The 20493-nt window shown below is 39.9% G+C and overlaps 1 non-coding gene across 1 annotated transcript; it reads right to left on the reverse strand.

Annotated features, from left to right (window-relative positions):
* Positions 1 to 17243: 17243 nt before the first annotated feature.
* LOC112704214 (small nucleolar RNA R71) lies at positions 17244 to 17351 on the reverse strand. Its single transcript, XR_003154850.1, has one exon. It is a non-coding gene; the product is annotated as a small nucleolar RNA R71 (small nucleolar RNA).
* Positions 17352 to 20493: the final 3142 nt, after the last annotated feature.

The following is a 20493-nucleotide window of genomic DNA, read 5'->3' on the forward strand; positions in this document are numbered from 1 at the left end:
GCGCAGGAATTCCTCCCTGAATTCCCAAGAATTGACTACTGGACCAGCCTAGAAGCACCTATCACCAAGTTGCAAGAGACTATGGAGCAACTGAAGGAAGAACAGCAGAATCAGAACTGCATGCTCTGCAAATTGCTGAAGGAACAAGAGAAGCAGGGGCGTGAACTCCAAGAGTTGAAACGCCAAAAGCTCTCCTCTCAAGCTTGAGGGAGCATCCACTTCTCACAATCAAGGTTGTTGAGTCCTAACTCTGTGAAAACCTCTATCATTAGGAACCTATTTTTTTGCGTTTTTCTTTTGTTTTGTTTTCTATTTTTATTTTTTAGTCTCATCTTATATCTATCTTTGAGTCTTGTTCTTAATTCATAATTAATAAAATTGAAATTTTATGCCTTAAAGCTGTGAATGTCCTATGAATCCATCACCTCTCTTAAATGAAAAATGCTTTAATCACAAAAGAACATGAAGTACAGGATTTCGAAATTTATCCTTGAAACTAGTTGAATTAGCTTGATGTGGTGACAATACTTTTTGTTTTCTGAATGAATGCTTGAACAGTGCATATGTCTTTTGAATTTGTTGTTTTAAGAATGTTAAAATTGTTGGCTCTTGAAAGAATGAGGAAAAAGAGAACTGTTATTGAGGATCTAAAAATCATTAGATTGATTCTTGAAGCAAGAAAAAGCAGTGGATACAAAAAAAAAATTCGAAAAAAAAGGGAGAAAGAAAGAAAAAGAAAAAAATAAAGTTGTGATCCAAGGCAAGAAGAGTGTGCTTAAGAACCCTGGACACCTCCAATTGGGGACTCTAGCAAAGCCGGGTCACAATCTGAAAATGTTCACCCAATTATGTGTCTGTGGCATGTATGTATCCGGTGGTAATACTGGAAGACAGAGTGCTTTGGGCCACAGCCAAGACTCATACACTAGCTATGTTCAAGAATCATTATGCTTAACTAGGAGAATCAATAACACTATCTGAGTTCTGAGTTCTTATAGATGCCAATCATTCTGAACCTCAAAGGATAGAGTGAGATGCCAAAACTGTTCGGAGACAAAAAGCTACTAGTCCCGCTCATCTAATTGGAGCTATGTTTCCTTGATATTTTGGAGTCTATAGTATATTCTCTTCTTTTTATCCTATTTTGATTTTCAGTTGCTTGGGGACAAGCAACAATTTAAGTTTGGTGTTGTGATGAGCGGATAATTTATACGCTTTTTGGCATTGTTTTTAGTATGTTTTTAGTATAATCTAGTTAGTTTTTAGTATATTTTTATTAGTTTTTAGCTAAAATTCACTTTTCTGGACTTTACTATGAGTTTGTGTGTTTTTCTGTGATTTCAGGTATTTTCTGGCTGAAATTGAGGGTCCTGAGCAAAAATCTGATTCCGAGACCAAAAAGGACTGCAGATGCTGTTGGATTCTGACCTCCCTGCACTCGAAGTGGATTTTCTGGAGCTACAGAAGCCTAATTGGCGCGCTCTTAACAGCGTTGGAAAGTAGACATCCTGGGCTTTCCAGCAATATATGATAGTCCATACTTTGCCCAAGATTTGATGGCCCAAACCGGCGTGGCAAATCAGCCTCAGAAATTCCAGCGTTTAACGCTGGAACTGGCATAAAACTTGGAGTTAAACGCCCAAACTGGCATGAAAGCTGGCGTTTAACTCCAGAAAAGGTCTCTACACGAAAATGCTTCATTGCTCAACCCAAGCACACACCAAGTGGGCCCGGAAGTGGATTTTTAAGTCATTTACTCATCTCTGTATACCCTAGGCTACTAGTTTACTATTAATAGGATCTTTTGACATTGTATCAGTACCTCATGACACTTTACACGTTTTCTTTGTGTATCTTCCACGGCATGAGTCTCTAAACCCCATGGTTGGGGGTGAGGAGCTCTGCTGTGTCTCAATGGATTAATGCAATTACTACTGTTTCTCATTCAATCATGCTTGCTTCCATTCTAAGATAATACTTGTTCTTAACCCGGATGAATGTGATGATCCGTGACAATCATCATCATTCTCAACTATGAACGCGTGCTTGACAACCACCTCCGTTCTACCTTAGATTAAGTAGTTATCTCTTGGATTCTTTAACCGGAATCTTCGTGGTATAAGCTAGAACTGATGGCGGCATTCAAGAGAATCCGGAAGGTCTAAACCTTGTCTGTGGTATTCTGAGTAGGATTCAATGATTGAATGACTGTGACGTGCTTCAAACTCCTAGCAGGCGGAGCGTTAGTGACAGACGCAAAAGAATCGCTGGATTCTATTCCGGCCTGACCGAGAACCGACAGATGATTAGCCATGCTGTGACAGAGCATAGGAACATTTTCACTGAGAGGATGGGAGGTAGCCATTGACAACGGTGAAACCCTACATACAGCTTGCCATGGAAGGAGCCTTGCGTGTTTGATGAAGAAGACAGTAGGAAAGCAGAGATTCAGAAGATGGAGCATCTCCAAAACCTCAACCTATTCTCCATTACTGCAAAACAAGTAATCATTTCATGTTCTTTTGTTTTTCGCAATCAATCCTGATAATTTCTGATATCCTGACTAAGATTTACAAGATAACCATAGCTTGCTTCAAGCCGACAATCTCCATGGGATCGACCCTTGCTCATGCAAGGTATTACTTGGACGACCCAGTGCACTTGCTGGTTAGTTGTGCGGAGTTGCAAAAGTGTGATTGCAATTTCGTGCACCAACTTCCCAACCTCTTCTTCGGATTTCATGTCGGATCTCCGGGTACTCATTTTTCTTGAGCTTGAAAGGGACCTCAGGGATCACCTTCTTCTTTGCGACAACATCATAGAAGTGGTCTTGATGGCTCTTGGAGATGAATCTTTCCATCTTCCATGATTCAGAGGTGGGAGCTTTTGTCTTCCCTTTTCCTTTTCTAGAAGATTCTCCGGCCTTAGGTGCCATTGATGGTAATGGAAAACAAAAAAGATTATGCTTTGACCACACCAAACTTAAAATATTGCTCGCCCTCGAGCAATAGAAGAAAGAAGAGAAGAAGAAGAAGAAGAGAATATGGAGGAGAAGGGGAAGTGTAGGTTCGGCCAAGGTGAAGAAGAGGGGGTTGTGTTGTGTGAAAATGAAGTAGAAAGGAAGGGTATACATAGGGAGGGGGGAGAGGGTAGGTTCGGCCATTTAAGGTGGGATTGGGTGGGAAAATGTTTTTGAATTTTTGAAGGTAGGTGGGGTTGAGTGGGTGGATGTGAGTGGTGAATAGGTGATTGGGAAGAGATATTGAGGTGATTGGTGAAGGGTTTTTTGGGAAGTGTGACATAGGGAAGAGTAAAATAGGATTAGGAGGTAAGGTGGGAATATAGTAGGTGGGGATCCTGTGGGGTCCACAGATCCTGAGGTGTCAAGGAATTCCATCCCTGCACCAAATAGGCATGTAAAATGCCTTTGCACACCATTCTGGTGTTTAAACGCCGAGTGGTGCACATTTTGGGCGTTCAACGCCCACATGTAACATGTTTCTGGCGTTGAACGCCAGCTTCATGCTTGTTACTGGCGTTCAGCGCCAGCTTTTCCTCTAGGCACATTCCTGGCGTTTAGCGCCAGAATGTTGCTTGTTTCTGACGTTCAGCGCCAGTTTCATGCTCTGTTCTGGCATTGAACGCCAGCCAGATGCTCCTTACTGGCGTTGAACGCCAGTCTGTGCTTCCTCCAAGGTGTGATTTTTTTCTTCTGCTGTTTTTGATCCTGTTTTTAATTTTTATATTTTTTCGTGACTCCTCATGATCATGTACCTAATAAAACACAAAATAACAATAAAATAAAAATTAGATAAATAAAATTGGGTTACCTCCCAACAAGCGCTTCTTTAATGTCAATAGCTTGACAGTGGCTCTCATGGAGCCACAAAGGTGATCAGGTCAATGTTGTATAGTCCCAACACCAAACTTAGAGTTTGGATATGGGGTCTTAACACCAAACTTAGAGTTTGGTTGTGGCCTCACAACACCAAACTTAGAGTTTGACTGTGGGGGCTCTTCTTGACTCTGAACTAAGAGAAGCTCTTCATGCTTACTCTCTTTTGTCACAGAGGGATGGCCATGTGCTTTAAACACAAGGTAGTCCCCATTCAATTGAAGGACTAGTTCACCTCTGTTGACATCTATTACAGCTCCTGCTGTAGCTAGGAAAGGTCTTCCAAGGATGATGCATTCATCCTCTTCCTTCCTAGTGTCTAAGATTATGAAATCAGCAGGGATGTAAAGGCCTTCAACCTTTACTAACACGTCCTCTACTATTCCATAAGCTTGTCTCAATGACTTGTCTGCCAATTGTAATGAGAACAAGGCAGGTTGTACCTCAATGATCCCCAGCTTCTCCATTACAGAGAGTGGCATAAGATTTATCCCTGACCCTAGATCACATAGAGCTTTTTCAAAGATCATGGTGCCTATGGTACAAGGTATTAAGAACTTACCAGGATCTTGTCTCTTTTGAGGTAAAATTTGCTGAATCCAGGTATCTAGTTCATTAATGAGCAAGGGAGGTTCACTTTCCCAAGTCTCATTACCAAACAACTTGGCATTCAGCTTCATGATAGCTCCTAAGTATTGAGCAACTTGCTCTCCAGTCACATCTTCATCCTCTTCAGAGGAAGAATGGTCTTCAGAGCTCATGAATGGCAGAAGGAAATTTAATGGAATCTCTATGGTCTCTATATGAGCCTCAGATTCTTTTGGATCCTTAATAGGAAACTCCTTCTTGCTTGAGAGACGTCCCAGGAGGTCTTCCTCACTAGGATTTTCGTCCTCCTCCTCCCTTGTGCATTCGGCCACATTGATCACATCAATGGCCTTGCACTCTCCTTTTGGATTCTCTTCTGTATTGCTTGGGAGAATACTGGGAGGAGTTTCAATGACTTTCTTACTCAGCTGGCCCACTTGTGCCTCCAGATTTCTAATGGAGGACCTTGTTTCACTCATGAAACTGAAAGTGGCCTTTGACAGATCAGAGACTAGATTGGCTAAATTAGAAGTGTTTTGTTCAGAATTCTCTATCTGTTGCTGAGAAGATGATGGAAAAGGCTTGCTATTGCTCAGCCTATTACGTCCACCATTGTTAAAGCCTTGTTGAGGCTTTTGTTGATCCTTCCATGAGAAATTTGGATGATTTCTCCATGATGAATTATAGGTGTTTCCATAAGGTTCACCCATGTAATTAACCTCTGCCATGGCAGGGTTCTCAGGATCATAAGCTTCTTCAGAAGCTGCCTCTTTAGTACTGTTAGATGCATGTTGCCATCCATTCAGATTTTGAGAGATCATGTTGACCTGTTGAGTCAACACTTTGTTCTGAGCCAATATGGCATTCAGAGCATCAATTTCAAGAACTCCCTTCCTCTGAGGCGTCCCATTATTCACGGAATTCCTCTCAGAAGTGTACATGAATTGGTTATTTGCAACCATGTCAATGAGTTCTTGAGCCTCTTCAGGCGTTTTCTTTAGGTGAATAGATCCACCTGCAGAATGGTCCAATGACATTTTCAAAAATTCAGATAGACCATAATAGAATATATCTAATATGGTCCATTCTGAAAACATGTCAAATGGACACCTTTTGGTCAGCTGCTTGTATCTTTCCCAAGCTTCATAGAGGGATTCACCATCTTTTTGCTTGAAGGTCTGAACATCCACTCTAAGCTTGCTCAGCTTTTGAGGAGGAAAGAATTTATCCAAGAAGGCCGTGACCAGCTTATCCCAAGAGTCCAGGCTATCCTTAGGTTGCGAATCCAACCATATTCTAGCTCTATCTCTTACAGCAAAAGGGAAAAGCATGAGTCTGTAGACTTTAGAATCAACTCCATTCGTCTTTACAGTCTCACAAATCTGCAAGAACTCAGTTAAAAACTGGTAAGGATCTTCAGATGGAAGTCCATAAAACTTGCAGTTTTGTTGCATTAAGGCAACTAGCTGAGGTTTCAGCTCAAAATTATTGGCTCCAATGGCAGGAATGGAGATGCTTCTTCCATCAAATTTGGACGTTGGCTTTGTGAAGTCACCAAGCATTCTCCTTGCATTATTATTATTTTCGGCTGCCATCTCCTTCTCTTGTTCTAATGTTTCTGAAAGGTTACCCTTAGATTGTTGTAACTTAGCTTCTCTTAATTTTCTCTTCAGAGTCCTTTCAGGTTCTGGATCAATTTCAACAAGAGTGCCTTTTTCCTTGTTCCTGCTCATATGAAAGAGAAGAAAACAAGAAAAGAAGAGGAATCATCTATGTCACAGTATAGAGATTCCTTTATGTTAGTAGAAAAAGAAAGGGGAGAAGAATGAAGAAGAGTGGGTTTGGATATTTAGATGAATAGAGGTGAAGAGAAGTGTTAGTAATTAAATAATTAAATAGAATAAGAGAGAAGAGATAGAAAATTTGAAAATAATTTAAAAAAAAGGTTAGTAATTTTCGAAAATTAGAAATGAGATAAGATTAAAATTAAAATTTAAAACAAAAAGAATTTTTGAAAAAGAGATGAGATATTTTCGAAAATTAGAGAGGGAAAAGTAGTTAGGTGGTTTTGAAAAAGATAAGAAACAAACAAAAAGTCAAAGAGTTAGTTGAAAAAGATAGTAAAATCAAATTTGAAAAGATAAGAAGATAAGAGGTTAGATAAGATATTTTGAAATCAAATTTTGAAAAAGATAAAAATTTTGAAAAAGATAAGATAAAAGATAAAAAGATTTAATTCAAAAAATTTAAAAATTACTTACTTCACTAACAAGAAACTACAAGATAAGATTCTAGAACTTAAAGATTGAACCTTTCTTAACAAGAAAGTAACAAACTTCAAATTTTTGAATCAACCACATTAATTATTAGTGAGTTTTCGAAAATGTGATATAAAGATAAGGAAAAGATTTTGAAAATAATTTGAAAAAGAATTTTTGAAAATTTTCGAAAAACAAAGATAAAATTGAAAAGATATGATTTTTGAAAAAGATTTTAAAAAGATAAGATTTTTTTTTTTAGAATTGAAAATTTGACTTGACTTGTAAGAAACAACTAATTTTAAAAATTTTTGACCAAGTCAACCCAAAATTTCGAAAATTTGGAGGGAAATAAGGAAAAGATATTTTTTGATTTTTGAATATTTTAATTATGAGAGAGAAAAACACAAACATGACCCAAAACATGAAAATTTTGGATCAAAACACATGATGCATGCAAGAACACTATGAATGTCAAGATGAACACCAAGAACACTTTGAAGATCATGATGAACATCAAGAACATATTTTTGAAAAATTTTTGATGCAAAGAAAACATGCAAGACACCAAACTTAGAAATCTTTAATGCATGGACTCTAACAAACGAAAAATGCATATGAAAAACAACAAACAACACAAAACAAGAAAACATCAAGATCACACAAGAAGACTTGTCAAGAAAAACTTGAAGATCATGAAGAATACTATGAATGCATGGAGTTTTCGAAAAATGCAAGAAAAATTTTTAAAGCATGCAATTGACACCAAACTTAAAAATTGACTCAAAACTCAAACAAGAAACACAAAATATTTTTTATTTTTATGATTTTATAATTTTTTTATTTTTATTAATTTTTTTTTTCGAAAACAAAGGTTGGAAAAACGAAAAAGAGAAAAAAAATTGAAAAAAAGATTTTTGAAAAGAAAATTACCTAATCTGAGCAACAAGATGAACCGTCAGTTGTCCAAACTCGAACAATCTCCGGCAACGGCCCCAAAACCTTGGTGGACGAAATTGTGATCACATCAATTTAGTATTCTTTGTTGTTGTATGGAATCATTATTATGGCACTTATGTGTGGACACAACTCCGTTCAACTTAACCAACAAGTGTACTGGGTCATCCAAGTAATACCTTACGTGAGTAAGGGTCGATCCCACAGAGATTGTTGGTATGAAGCAAGCTATGGTCACCTTGTAAATCTCAGTTAGGCAGATTAAATGGTTATGGGTTTCGAAAATTAATAATAAATAGAAAATAAAAAGGGATAGAAATACTTATGTAAATCAATAGTGGGAATTTCAGATAGGCGTATGGAGATGCTGTGCTCCTCTCGAATCTCTACTTTTTTATTACATTCATCCAATCCTTCTTACTCCTTTCCATGGCAAGCTGTATGTAGGGCATCACCATCATCAGTGGCTACTTTTAATCCTCTCGGGAAAATGGTCCTATACGCTGTCACTGCACGGCTAATCGTCTGGAGGCATCACCCTTGTTGATAGCTACATCCCATCCTCTCAGTGAAAATGGTCCAAATGCTCTGTCACAGCACGGCTAATCATCTGTCGGTTCTCAATCAGGTTGGAGTAGAATCCATTGATTCTTTTGCATTTGTCATCATGCCCAGCCTTCAGGAGTTTGAAGCTCGTCACAGTCATTCAATACCGGAATCCTACTCGGAATACCACGGACAAGGTTAGACTTTCCGGATTCCCGGGATCCTACTCGGAATACCACAGACAAGGTTAGACTTTTCATATCCCCATGAATGCCACCATCTATCTAGCTTATACCACGAAGATTTTGTTGGGAAATCTAAGAGATATGCGCCCGGCCTAGAGTAGAACGGAAGTGGTTGTCAGTCACGCACGTTCATAGGTGAGAATGATGATGAGTGTCACAGATCATCACATTCATCAAAGTGTTGTGCAACGTATATCTTGGAATAAGAATAAAAGAGAATTGAATAGAAAGTAATAGTAATTGTATTGAAACTTGAGGTACAGCAGAGCTCCACACCCTTAATCTATGGTGTGCAGAAACTCCACTGTTGAAAATACATAAGTGAAAGGTTCAGGCATGGCCGAATGGCCAGCCCCCTGAATGATCAAAAGACCGAATGATCAAAGACTAGAACAGTCAAAAGATTAAACTGTCAAAATATTTCTAATACAATAGTAACTTATCCTATTTATACTAGACTAGCTACTAGGGTTTACATGAGTAAGTAATTGATGCATAAATCCACTTTCGGGCCCACTTGGTGTATGCTTGGGCTGAGCTTGATCTATCCACGAGCTGAGGCTTTTCTTGGAGTTGAACTCCAAGTTATAGCGTGTTTTGGGCGTTCAACTCTGGATCATGACGTGTTTCTGGCGTTTAACTCCAGACAGCAGCATGTAATTGGCGTTCAACGCCAAGTTACGTCATCAATTTCCGAATAAAGTATGGACTATTATATATTACTAGAAAGCTCTGGATGTCTACTTTCCAACGCCGTTAAGAGCGCACCAATTGGAGTTCTGTAGCTCCAGAAAATCCATTTTGAGTGCAGGGAGGTCAGATTCCAACAGCATCAGCAGTCCTTTTGTCAGCCTTTTTCAAAGTTTTGCTCAAATCCCTCAATTTCAGCTAGAAATTACCTGAAATCATAGAAAAACACACAAACTCATAGTAAAGTCCAGAAATGTGAATTTAACATAAAAACTAATGAAAACATCCCTAAAAGTAGCTTGAACTTACTAAAAACTACCTAAAAACAATGCCAAAAAGCGTATAAATTATCCGTTCATCATCGGACCTCATATCCCCCGAATTGTCCGAGCTGTTGGTGCTGACTTGTTTTGAAAATGCATCAGCTCGGGCATTTTGTTCCCGAGATATATGTCGGACCTCATATCTCCCGAATTGTCCGAGCTATTTTCTGGTTTTGTCCAGGGTCCCCCGAATTATCCGATGTATTTTTTCATGGTGGGATACTTAGCTTGGTAGCTCCCTTCTATTTGTGAGGTGACTACTTGTGAATCACTAGACACGGTAAGCTCCTACCTTCTTAGCCAGCCTTAAACCAGCCAGTAGTGCCTCGTATTCAGCTTGGTTACTTAGCTCGATTTGGGTTCCCTGATCGCTTTCTATAATTACACATGCACCTCTCCCGATTTTGTTTGAAGAATCGTCCACGTAGAGATTCCATTTTGTGGGAGTTCCCAGGGTGTCAGTGTACTCTGTAATGAAGTCGGCCAGATACTGTGATTTTATGGCTGTCCGAGCTTCATGTCGATGATCGAATTCAGATAACTCGTCTGCCCACTGTAGGATTCTTCCAGCTAAGTCTGTTTTCTGTAGGATGCTTTTTATGGGCTGATTGGTCTGAACTCTGATAGTGTAAGCTTGAAAATATGGGCGGAGTTGTCGAGAAGTGAGTATGAAGGCATAGGCGAACTTTTCTATCTTTTGATAGTTTAGTTCGGCCCCTTGTAGAGCCTTGATGATGAAGTAGACGAGTTGTTGCCCACTTTCGTCTTCTCTAACTAGTGATGAGGCTATTGCCCGACTTCCCACTACGAGGTATAATATGAGTTCTTCACTTTCCCTTGGTCGGGTAAGAATGGGTGGTTGCCCCAAGAATTTTTGAAATCTTGGAAGGCTTGTTTGCACCCCGTTGTCCTATTCAAACCTCTCTCCCTTCCTTAATATACCTCTTTGAGGTGTCTTTTGCGAGATGATTTAGAGATCCCTCCTCCTGCAAATCCTCCATTTATCATATGAACATGTCTCTCAAGGGTGTGAGGTGGATGTTCAACTCGTCCGATCTCTTCGGTGTGGGGTGGACGTTCTACTCGTCCAACTTTTTCGGTGTGAGGTGGACGTTCAACTCGTTCGACCTCTTTGGTGTGAGGTGGAGCTTCAACTCGTCCGACCTCTTCGGTGTGAGGTGGACGTTTAACTCGTCTGACCTCTTCCATGTGAGGTGGACTTCAACTCGTCCGACCTCTTCGATGTGAGGTAGACGTTCAACTCGTCCGACCTCTTCGGTGTGAGGTGGACCTTCAACTCGTTCGACTTCTTTGTCCCTTTTTCTTTTTCTTGGTTCATTCGCTTTGATGGCTAAGTACCAAATTAATCGCCCTTCTCTTGCCAATTTCTCTATGACATTCTTTTGGTCGAAACACTCGTTAGTATGATGTCCGTAGATTCGGTGGTACTCGCAGTATTTTGTCTGACTTCTCCCTCTTTTGTTTTTAATTGGGCGAGGTAGTGGGATCTTCTCAGTGTTGCATATTTCTCGGTAGACATCCACAAGAGACACTCGAAGGGGTGGGTGTAATTGTGGTATTTTCTAGGCTTCTCACCGGGTTGATCTTCTTTTTTCTTGGACTCTTTATCCTTGTCCCTTGGTGGGTTAGGAGAATCCGGTTTTTGAGTTGCCTCCCAATTGGGAGTTCTCCTCCATATTGATATATTTTTCCGCCCTTTCTTGAACCTCGATTAGAGATGTTGGGTACTTCTTAGATATTGAGTGGCTGAAAGATCATTCTCTTAGGCCATTGATGAGTCCCATGATGGCCGCTTCTGTTGGAAGACTTTGTATGTCAAGGCATGCTTTGTTGAATCTTTTCGTGTAGCTGCGAAAGCTTTTTCGATCTCCTTGTTTAATTCCCAGCAAGCTTGGAGCGTGTTTGGCTTTATCCTTCTGGATGGAGAACTTGACGAGGAACTTTTTAGTAAGGTCGTCAAAACTTGTGATGGATCTTGGAGGCAAACTGTCGAACCACTTTATTGCTGTCTTCGTTAGGGTAGTCAGGAAGGCTTCATCGAATGGCGTCTGAGGCATCAGTGAGATATATTCTGCTTCTGAATTTGCTGAGGTGATGGCTTGGATCCAATGTGTGATAAACCCCGTTTTGACGGTTTATCTTGTATTGATTTTAAGAGATTTTATCCCCTTTTACCCACATTTATTCAATGAAATAGCATGGTTTTGTGATTGTCTCCTTATTTGTGCTTAGATGTGAAAACATGCTTTTTAGGCCTTTAACTTGATGATTGTGATTCACCTTTGATTCCACTAGATGCCTTGATGTGTTTGTTAGTGATTTCAGATTGAAAAGGCTAGGAATGGATCAAAGGAGTGAAGAGGAAAGCATGCAAAGTAGAGAAATCATGAAAAGGCAAAGAAGTTGAACTCGCCCATGAACGAGCGCGCGCAACTGGTGCTTGCGCGCACCTTGCGAATCACCCCGTGGACGCGTACGCGTGCTGTGCGCGTACGCGTCGGTGCTGGTTTATGATTTTTTAATGAAAACGTGACCAACGAATTCTCAAGGGTTGTGGGGCCCAATCCCAACCAACTTTGGCGCCAAAGATGCTATTTAAAGCCAAGGATTGAAGAGCAAAAGGGAGATTGATTCATTTTTACACATTAGGATTAATTAGAGTTAGTTTTTAGAGAGAGAAGCTCTCACTTCTCTCTAGGATTAGGATTAGGATTAGGTTTAGTTCTTAGATCTAGATTTTAATTCATCTTCTTCTACTTCTATCTTCTCAATTCCTTGTTGTTACATTCATTCTTCTTTCATTCTTTTATTGTAATTTCCTTTATGTTGTTCTTAGACTTTGTTGTAGATCTACTATTGTTCCTTCCATTTTCTTTCAATTCAATAAGAGGTAATTCATAATAATTGTTCTTCTTTGCTTTTCTATTGTTGATCTCTTGCCTTTGTAGTTAGATCTCTCTTTAATTCTTGCAATTTATGTTGTTTACTTTTATTTCCTTTTATGTGTTTGTTGAAATGCCTCTTCTAGATATAGTATAGATTTTGTTCCTCTTGGCCTAGGTAGAGTAATTAGTGACTCTTGAGTTATCTAATTCCTTTGTTGATTGATAATTAGAAGTTGCTAATTGATTTGAATGCCTCTAAAGCTAGTCTTTCCTTTAGGAGTTGATTAGGACTTGAGGAATCAAATTGATTCATCCACTTGACTTTCCTCCATGGTTAGAGGTTAACTAAGTGGGAGCAATGGACAATTTGTCATCACAATTGAGGAGGATAACTAGGATAGGATTTCTAGTTCTCATATCTTGCCAAGAGCTTTGCTAGTTGTTAGTTTATTTTCTTTGCCATTTATATTTCTTGTCTAAAATCTTAAAAACCCCAAATATAACTCACAACCAATAACAAGACACTTCATTACAATTCGTAGGGAGAACGACCCAAGGTCCAATACTTCGGTTTATAAATTTTAGGGGTTTGTACTAGTGACAAACAACTTTTTGTATGAAAGGATTAGTGATTGGTTTAGAAACTATACTTGCAATGAGAATTCATTTGTGAAATTCTAAACCGTCAAAAATCCAATCATCAATGTGCCATCGTACGGGGTCATGTCGGGAGCTTTGAAGTCCTTTGGGACTTTAGCTTTCATGATCTCTTTGGTGAATGGGTCTTGATCTTTGTCGGGGCTATCTTCATGACTGGATCAAGCGGTCTTGGTTTTGAGATCGGCTTCGAGCTTTAAGAGCTTATCCTCTAGTTCTCGGCGTCGCCTGGTTTCTCTTCGAAGGTCCCTCTTGGCTTCCCGTTGATGCTCGACTAATTTTTCGAGTTATCGGAGACGGTTTTGTTGAGCTTGTAGTGCTTCCATGATTTCTGTATTTGGCGAATTCTTGTCTTTATTTAGTTGAGATGTATCTTTTAGTGTGGAGTCCACATTCTTATGCAGCGTCCTGTTTTATATATCAAAATCGTGGTCGTTGTCAAGGTTGTTGATGAGCGGATAATTTGTACGCTTTTTGGCATTGTTTTTAGTATGTTTTTAGTATGATCTAGTTAGTTTTTAGTATATTTTTATTAGTTTTTAGTTAAAATTCACTTTTCTGGGCTTTACTATGAGTTTGTGTGTTTTTTTGTGATTTCAGGTATTTTCTGGCTGAAATTGAGGGACCTGAGCAAAAATCTGATTCAGAGACCAAAAAGGACTGCAGATGCTGTTGGATTCTGACCTCCCTGCACTCGAAGTGGCTTTTCTGGAGCTACAGAAGCCCAATTGGCGCGCTCTCAACGGCGTTGGAAAGTAGACATCCTGGGCTTTCCAGAAATATATGATAGTCCATACTTTGCCCAAGATTTGATGGCCCAAACCGGCGTTCAAAGTCACCCTCAGGAATTCCAGCGTTAAACGCTGGAACTGGCACCAAAATGGGAGTTAAACGCCCAAACTGGCATAAAAGCTGGCGTTTAACTCCAAGAAGAGTCTCTACACGAAAATGCTTCAATGCTCAGCCCAAGCACACACCAAGTGGGCCCGGAAGTGGATTTTTATGTCTTTTACTCATCTCTGTACACCCTAGGCTACTAGTTCTCTATATATAGGACCTTTTACTATTGTATTTTCATCTTTGGATCTTGGGATTATTTTAGATCCTTTGATCATCTTTGGACATCTAGTTCTTAGATCATTGGGAGGCTGGCCTCACGGCCATGCCTAGACCTTGTTCTTATGTATTTTCAACGGTGGAGTTTCTACACACCATAGATTAAGGTGTGGAGCTCTGCTGTACCTCGAGTATTAATGCAATTACTATTGTTCTTCCATTCAATTCCGCTTGTTCTTGTTCTAAGATATCACTTGTTCTTCAACTTGATGAATGTGATGATCCGTGACACTCATCATCATTCTCACCTATGAACGTGTGACTGACAACCACCTCCGTTCTACCTTCGATTGGGTGAATATCTCTTGGATTCTTTAACCGGAATCTTCGTGGTATAGGCCAGAACTGATGGCGGCATTCAAGAGAATCCGGAAGGTCTAACCTTGTCTGTGGTATTCTGAGTAGGATTCAATGATTGAATGACTGTGACGTGCTTCAAACTCCTGAGGGCAGGGCGTTAGTGACAGACGCAAAAGAATCACTGGATTCTATTCCGGCCTGATCGAGAACCGACAGATGGATAGCTGTGCCGTGACAGGGTGCGTTGAACATTTCCACTGAGAGGATGGGAGGTAGCCACTGACAACAGTGAAACCCTTGCTTAAGCTTGCCATGGAAAGGAGTAAGAAGGATTGGATGAAGACAGTAGGAAAGCAGAGAGACGGAAGGGAAGGCATCTTCATACGCTTATCTGAAATTCCTACCAATGAATTACATAAGTATCTCTATCTTTATCTTTATGTTATATGCGTTTATCACCATACCCATTTGAGTTTGCCTGACTAAGATTTACAAGGTGACCATAGCTTGCTTCATACCAACAATCTCTGTGGGATCGACCCTTACTCGCGTAAGGTTTATTACTTGGACGACCCAGTACACTTGCTGGTTAGTTGTGCGAAGTTGTGTTTATTCCATGGTATTGAACACCAAGTTTTTGGTTTCATCACCGGGGATTATTTGAGTTGTGAAAAGAATTGATCACAATTTCGTGCACCAAGTTTTTGGCGCCGTTGCCGGGGATTGTTGAGTTTGGACAACTGACGGTTCATCTTGTTGCTTAGATTAGGTATTTTTTTCAGAGTTCTTAAGAATGAATTCTAGTGTTTCAAGGTGATGTTCTTATCATCACCAAAGCTGATTGATCTTCATCAATTTAGCTCTTGAATGCAATGTTCTGCTGAAGCTTGGCTGACCATGTCTAATTCCTTTAGACTGAAGCTTTAGACTAACATTGCATGATTCCTGGAATTCTCATTAAGAATTTTGATACCTTTATTTTCTTTTTCCACTTAATTTTCGAAAATGCACAAAAAAAAATTTACAAAATCATAAAATCCAAAAATATTTCTAGTTTGAGTCTAGTGTCTCATTTTAAGTTTGGTGTCAATTGCATGCACTCATTCATGTGTCTTAAGGATCTTCAAATAATTCTTGATGGTTTCTTACTCTAATCTTTGAATTCTCTTGACTTGAGTGTTTTTGTGTGTCTCATATGCATTCTCATTAGTGTCAGTAGTATACAAACTGCTAAGTTTGGTGTCTTGCATGCATTGTTATTTGATTCTTGTTGCATTTTGATTTTTCCTTATTATTAAAAATCCAAAAATATTTTTATTTGTGTCTTCTCAAGTCAATAATACAGAGAATTGAAGATTCAGAACATACAGCAGAGGAATTGCACAGAAAAAGCTGGGCGTTCAAAACGCCCAGTGAAGAAGGACAGACTGGCGTTTAAACGCCAGCCAGGGTACCTGGTTGGGCGTTTAACGCCCGAAAAGGTATAGTTTTGGGCGTTAAACGCCAGAATGTGCACCATTCTGGGCGTTTAACGCCAGGATGGCACAAGAGGGAAGATTCTGTTTTTTAATGCAATTTTTTTCAGATTTTCAAAGTTTTTCAAAATCAAATCTTTTTCAAATCATATCTTTTCAATCATATGTTTTCAAAATCAATTTCTTTCCTTTTTCAAAGATACTTGCTATCAATTAATGATTTGACTCAACATTTCAAGTATGTTGCCTTTTCTGTTGAGAAAGGTTTAATATTTGAATCATATCTTTTCTTGATAGGCAAGTTATTAATTTTCAAAATCACATCTTTTTAAAATGTTTTTCAAATCATATCTTCTCAATCACATCTTTTTAAAACCAATCATATCTTCTTAACTACATCTTTTTCAAAATAGTGTTCAATCAATTCCTTTTGATTTCTAATTTCAAAATCTTTTTCAAAAATCACTTAATTTCTTTTCCACTTTTATTTTCGAAAATCAATTAAGGTTTTTCAAAATGTTTTCAAAATCTTTTACCTAATTTTCGAAAATTGCTTCCCTTCTTCTCACATCCTTCTGTTTATGGACTAACACTATCCCTTAATGCAAAATTCGAACTCCATCTCCTTTGATAAGTTCGAATTTTCTAGTTCTGTCTTCTATTTTTCTTTTCCTCTGACAACTCAAGGAATCTCTATACTATGACATAGAGGATTCCATATTTCCTTGTTCTCTTCTCTTTCTTATGAGCAGGAGCAAAGACAAAAGCATTCTTGTTGAGGCTGATCCTGAACCTGAAAGGACCTTGAAGCGAAAGCTAAGAGAAGCTAAGGCACAACTCTCTGTAGAGGACCTAACCGAATTCTTCAAAGAAGAAGAACTCATGGCAGCCGAAAACAACAACAATGCCAACAATGCAAGGAAGGTGCTGGGTGACTTTACTGCACCTACTCCCGACTTCTATGGGAGAAGCATCTCTATCCCTGCCATTGGAGCAAACAACTTTGAGCTTAAGCCTCAATTAGTTTCTCTAATGCAACAGAATTGCAAGTTCCATGGACTTCCATTGGAAGATCCTCATCAGTTTTTAGCTGAATTCTTGCAAATCTGTGACACTGTCAAGACTAATGGGGTTGACCCTGAGGTCTACAGACTTATGCTATTCCCTTTTACTGTAAGAGACAGAGCTAGAACATGGTTGGACTCTCAACCTAAAGAAAGCCTGGACTCTTGGGAAAAGCTAGTCAATGCCTTCTTGGCAAAGTTCTTTCCACCTCAAAAATTGAGTAAGCTTAGAGTGGAAGTCCAAACCTTCAGACAGAAGGAAGGAGAATCCCTCTATGAAGTTTGGGAAAGATACAAACAATTAATCAGAAAGTGTCCTTCTGATATGCTTTCTGAATGGAGCATCATAGGTATTTTCTATGATGGTCTCTCTGAACTATCCAAGATGTCTTTGGATAGCTCTGCTGGAGGATCTCTTCATCTGAAGAAGACGCCTACAGAAGCTCAAGAGCTGATTGAAATGGTTGCAAATAACCAATTCATGTACACTTCTGAAAGAAATCCTGTGAACAATGGGACTAGTCAGAAGAAAGGAGTTCTTGAGATTGACACTCTGAATACCATATTGGCTCAGAACAAAATATTGACTCAACAAGTCAATATGATTTCTCAAAGTCTGTCTGGAATGCAAAATGCACCAAGCAGTACTAAGGAAGCTTCATCTGAGAAAGAAGCTTATGATCCTGAGAACCCTTCAATGGAAGAGGTGAATTACATGGGAGAACCCTATGGAAACACCTATAATCCTTCATGGAGAAATCATCCAAATTTTTCATGGAAGGATCAACAGAGACCTCAACAAGGTTTCAACAATAATAATGGTGGAAGAAACAGGTTTAGCAATAGCAAGCCTTTTCCATCATCTTCTCAGCAACAGACAGAGAGTTCTAAGCAGAATAACTCTGACTTAGCAACCATGGTCTCTGATCTAATCAAAACCACTCAAAGTTTCATGCTTGAAACAAGGTCCTCCATTAGAAATTTGGAGGCACAAGTGGGTCAGCTGAGCAAGAAAATTACTGAACTCCCTCCTAGTACTCTCCCAAGCTATACAGAAGAAAATCCAAAAGGAGAAGTGCAAAGCCATCAACATGGCCGAATTTTGGGAGGAAGGAGAGGCAGTGAACGCCACTGAGGAAGACCTCAATGGACGTCCACTGGCTCCAATGAGTTCCCCAATGAGGAACCATGGGAATCTGAGGCTCAAAATGAGACCATAGAGATTTCATTGGACTTACTTCTGCCATTCATGAGCTCTGATGAGTATTCTTCCTCTGAAGAGGATGAGTATGTCACTGAAGAGCAAGTTGCTAAATACCTTGGAGCAATCATGAAGTTGAATGACAAGTTAATTGGAAATGAGACTTGGGAGGATGAACCCCCTTTGCTCACCAAAGAACTGGATGACTTGTCTAGGCAGAAACTGCCTCAAAAGAGACAGGATCCTGGGAAGTTTTTAATACCTTGTACCATAGGCACCATGACCTTCAAGAAGGCCTTGTGTGACTTAGGGTCAAGTGTAAACCTCATGCCTCTCTCTGTAATGGATAAGTCAGGGATCTTTGAGGTGCAAGCTGCAAAAATCTCCCTAGAGATGGCAGACAATTCAAGAAAACAAACCTATGGACTTGTAGAGGATGTTCTGGTAAAAGTTGAAGACCATTACATCCCTGCTGATTTCATAGTCCTAGAGACTGGGAAGTGCATGGATGAATCCATCATCCTTGGCAGACCCTTCCTAGCCACAGCAAGGGCTGTGATTGATGTTGATAGAGGAGAGTTGATCATTCAAGTGAATGAAGAATCCCTTGTGTTTAAGGCTCAAGGATATCCCTCTGTCATCATGGAGAGGAAGCATGAAGAGCTTCTCTCAAAACAGAGCCAAACAGAGCCCCCACTGTCAAACTCTAAGTTTGGTGTTGGGAGGCCACAACCAAACTCTAAGTTTGGTGTTGAACCCCCACATTCAAACTCTAGGTTTGGTGTTGGGAGGTTCCAACATAGCTCTGAGCATTTCTGAGGCTCCATGAGAGTCCTCTGTCAAGCTAATGACATTAAAGAAGCGCTTGTTGGGAGGCAACCAAATGTTTTATAATTAACTATTTTCTTTTGTTATTTTATGTTTTTTGTAGGTTGATGATCATGAGAAGTCACAAAATCAATAAAAAGAGCAAAAACAGAATGAAAAAAGGAAGAAAAACAGCACACCCTGGAGGACGCATCTACTGGCGTTTAAACGCCAGTAAGGTTAGCAAGTGGGCGTTTAACGCCCAGTCTGGCACCATTCTGGGCGTTTAACGCCAGAAAGGGGCACCAGACTGGCGTTAAACGCCAGAAAAGGGCAAGAAGCTGGCGTTAAACGCCAGAAATGGGCACCAGCCCGGCGTTTAACGCCAGAAATGGCTAAAAACGCAATTTAGCTTGCCATTTGGTGCAGGGATGACTTTTCCTTGACACCTCAGGATCTGTGGACCCCACAGGATCCCCACCTACCCCACCACTCTCTCTCTTCTTCACCCATTCACCAATCACCTCACCACTTCTTCCCCTTTTTGGCCGAACCACAAAGCCATTCCCTTTCCCTTCATTTCTTCTTCTTCTACTCTCTTCTTTCTTCTTTTGCTCGAGGACGAGCAAACCTTTTAAGTTTGGTGTGGTAAAAGCATTGCTTTTTGTTTTTCCATAACCATTTATGGCATCCAAGGCCGGAGAAACCTCTAGAAAGAGGAAAGGGAAGGCAAAAGCTTCCACCTCCGAGTCATGGGAGATGGAAAGATTCATCTCAAGGGTGCATCAAGACCACTTCTATGAAGTTGTGGCCTTGAAGAAGGTGATCCCCGAGGTCCCTTTTTCACTCAAAAAGAGTGAATATCCGGAGATCCGACATGAGATCCGAAGAAGAGGTTGGGAAGTTCTTACCAACCCCATTCAACAAGTCGGAATCTTGATGGTTCAAGAGTTCTATGCCAATGCATGGATCACCAAGAACCATGATCAAAGTGTGAACCCGGATCCAAAGAATTGGCTTACTATGGTTCGGGGGAAATACTTGGATTTTAGTCCAGAAAGTGTAAGGTTGGCATTCAATTTGCCCATGATGTAAGGAGATGAACATCCTTACACTAGAAGGGTCAACTTTGATCAAAGGTTGGACCAAGTCCTCACAGTCATATGTGAAGAGGGCGCCCAATGGAAGAGAGATTCAAGAGGGAAGCCTATTCAATTGAGAAGGCATGACCTCAAACCCTTGGCTAGAGGATGGTTGGAGTTTATCCAACGCTCAATCATTCCCACTAGCAACCGGTCCGAAGTTACTATAGACCGGGCTATCATGATTCATAGCATCATGATTGGAGACGAAATAGAAGTTCATGAGGTTATAGCTCAAGAGCTTTATAAGGTGGCGGACAAGTCCTCTACCTTGGCAAGGTTAGCCTTCCCTCACCTCATTTGTCACCTCTGTTATTCGGTTG

The sequence above is a fragment of the Arachis hypogaea genome, chromosome 7 (assembly GCF_003086295.3).
Source record: "Arachis hypogaea cultivar Tifrunner chromosome 7, arahy.Tifrunner.gnm2.J5K5, whole genome shotgun sequence".
Lineage (NCBI taxonomy): Eukaryota > Viridiplantae > Streptophyta > Magnoliopsida > Fabales > Fabaceae > Arachis > Arachis hypogaea.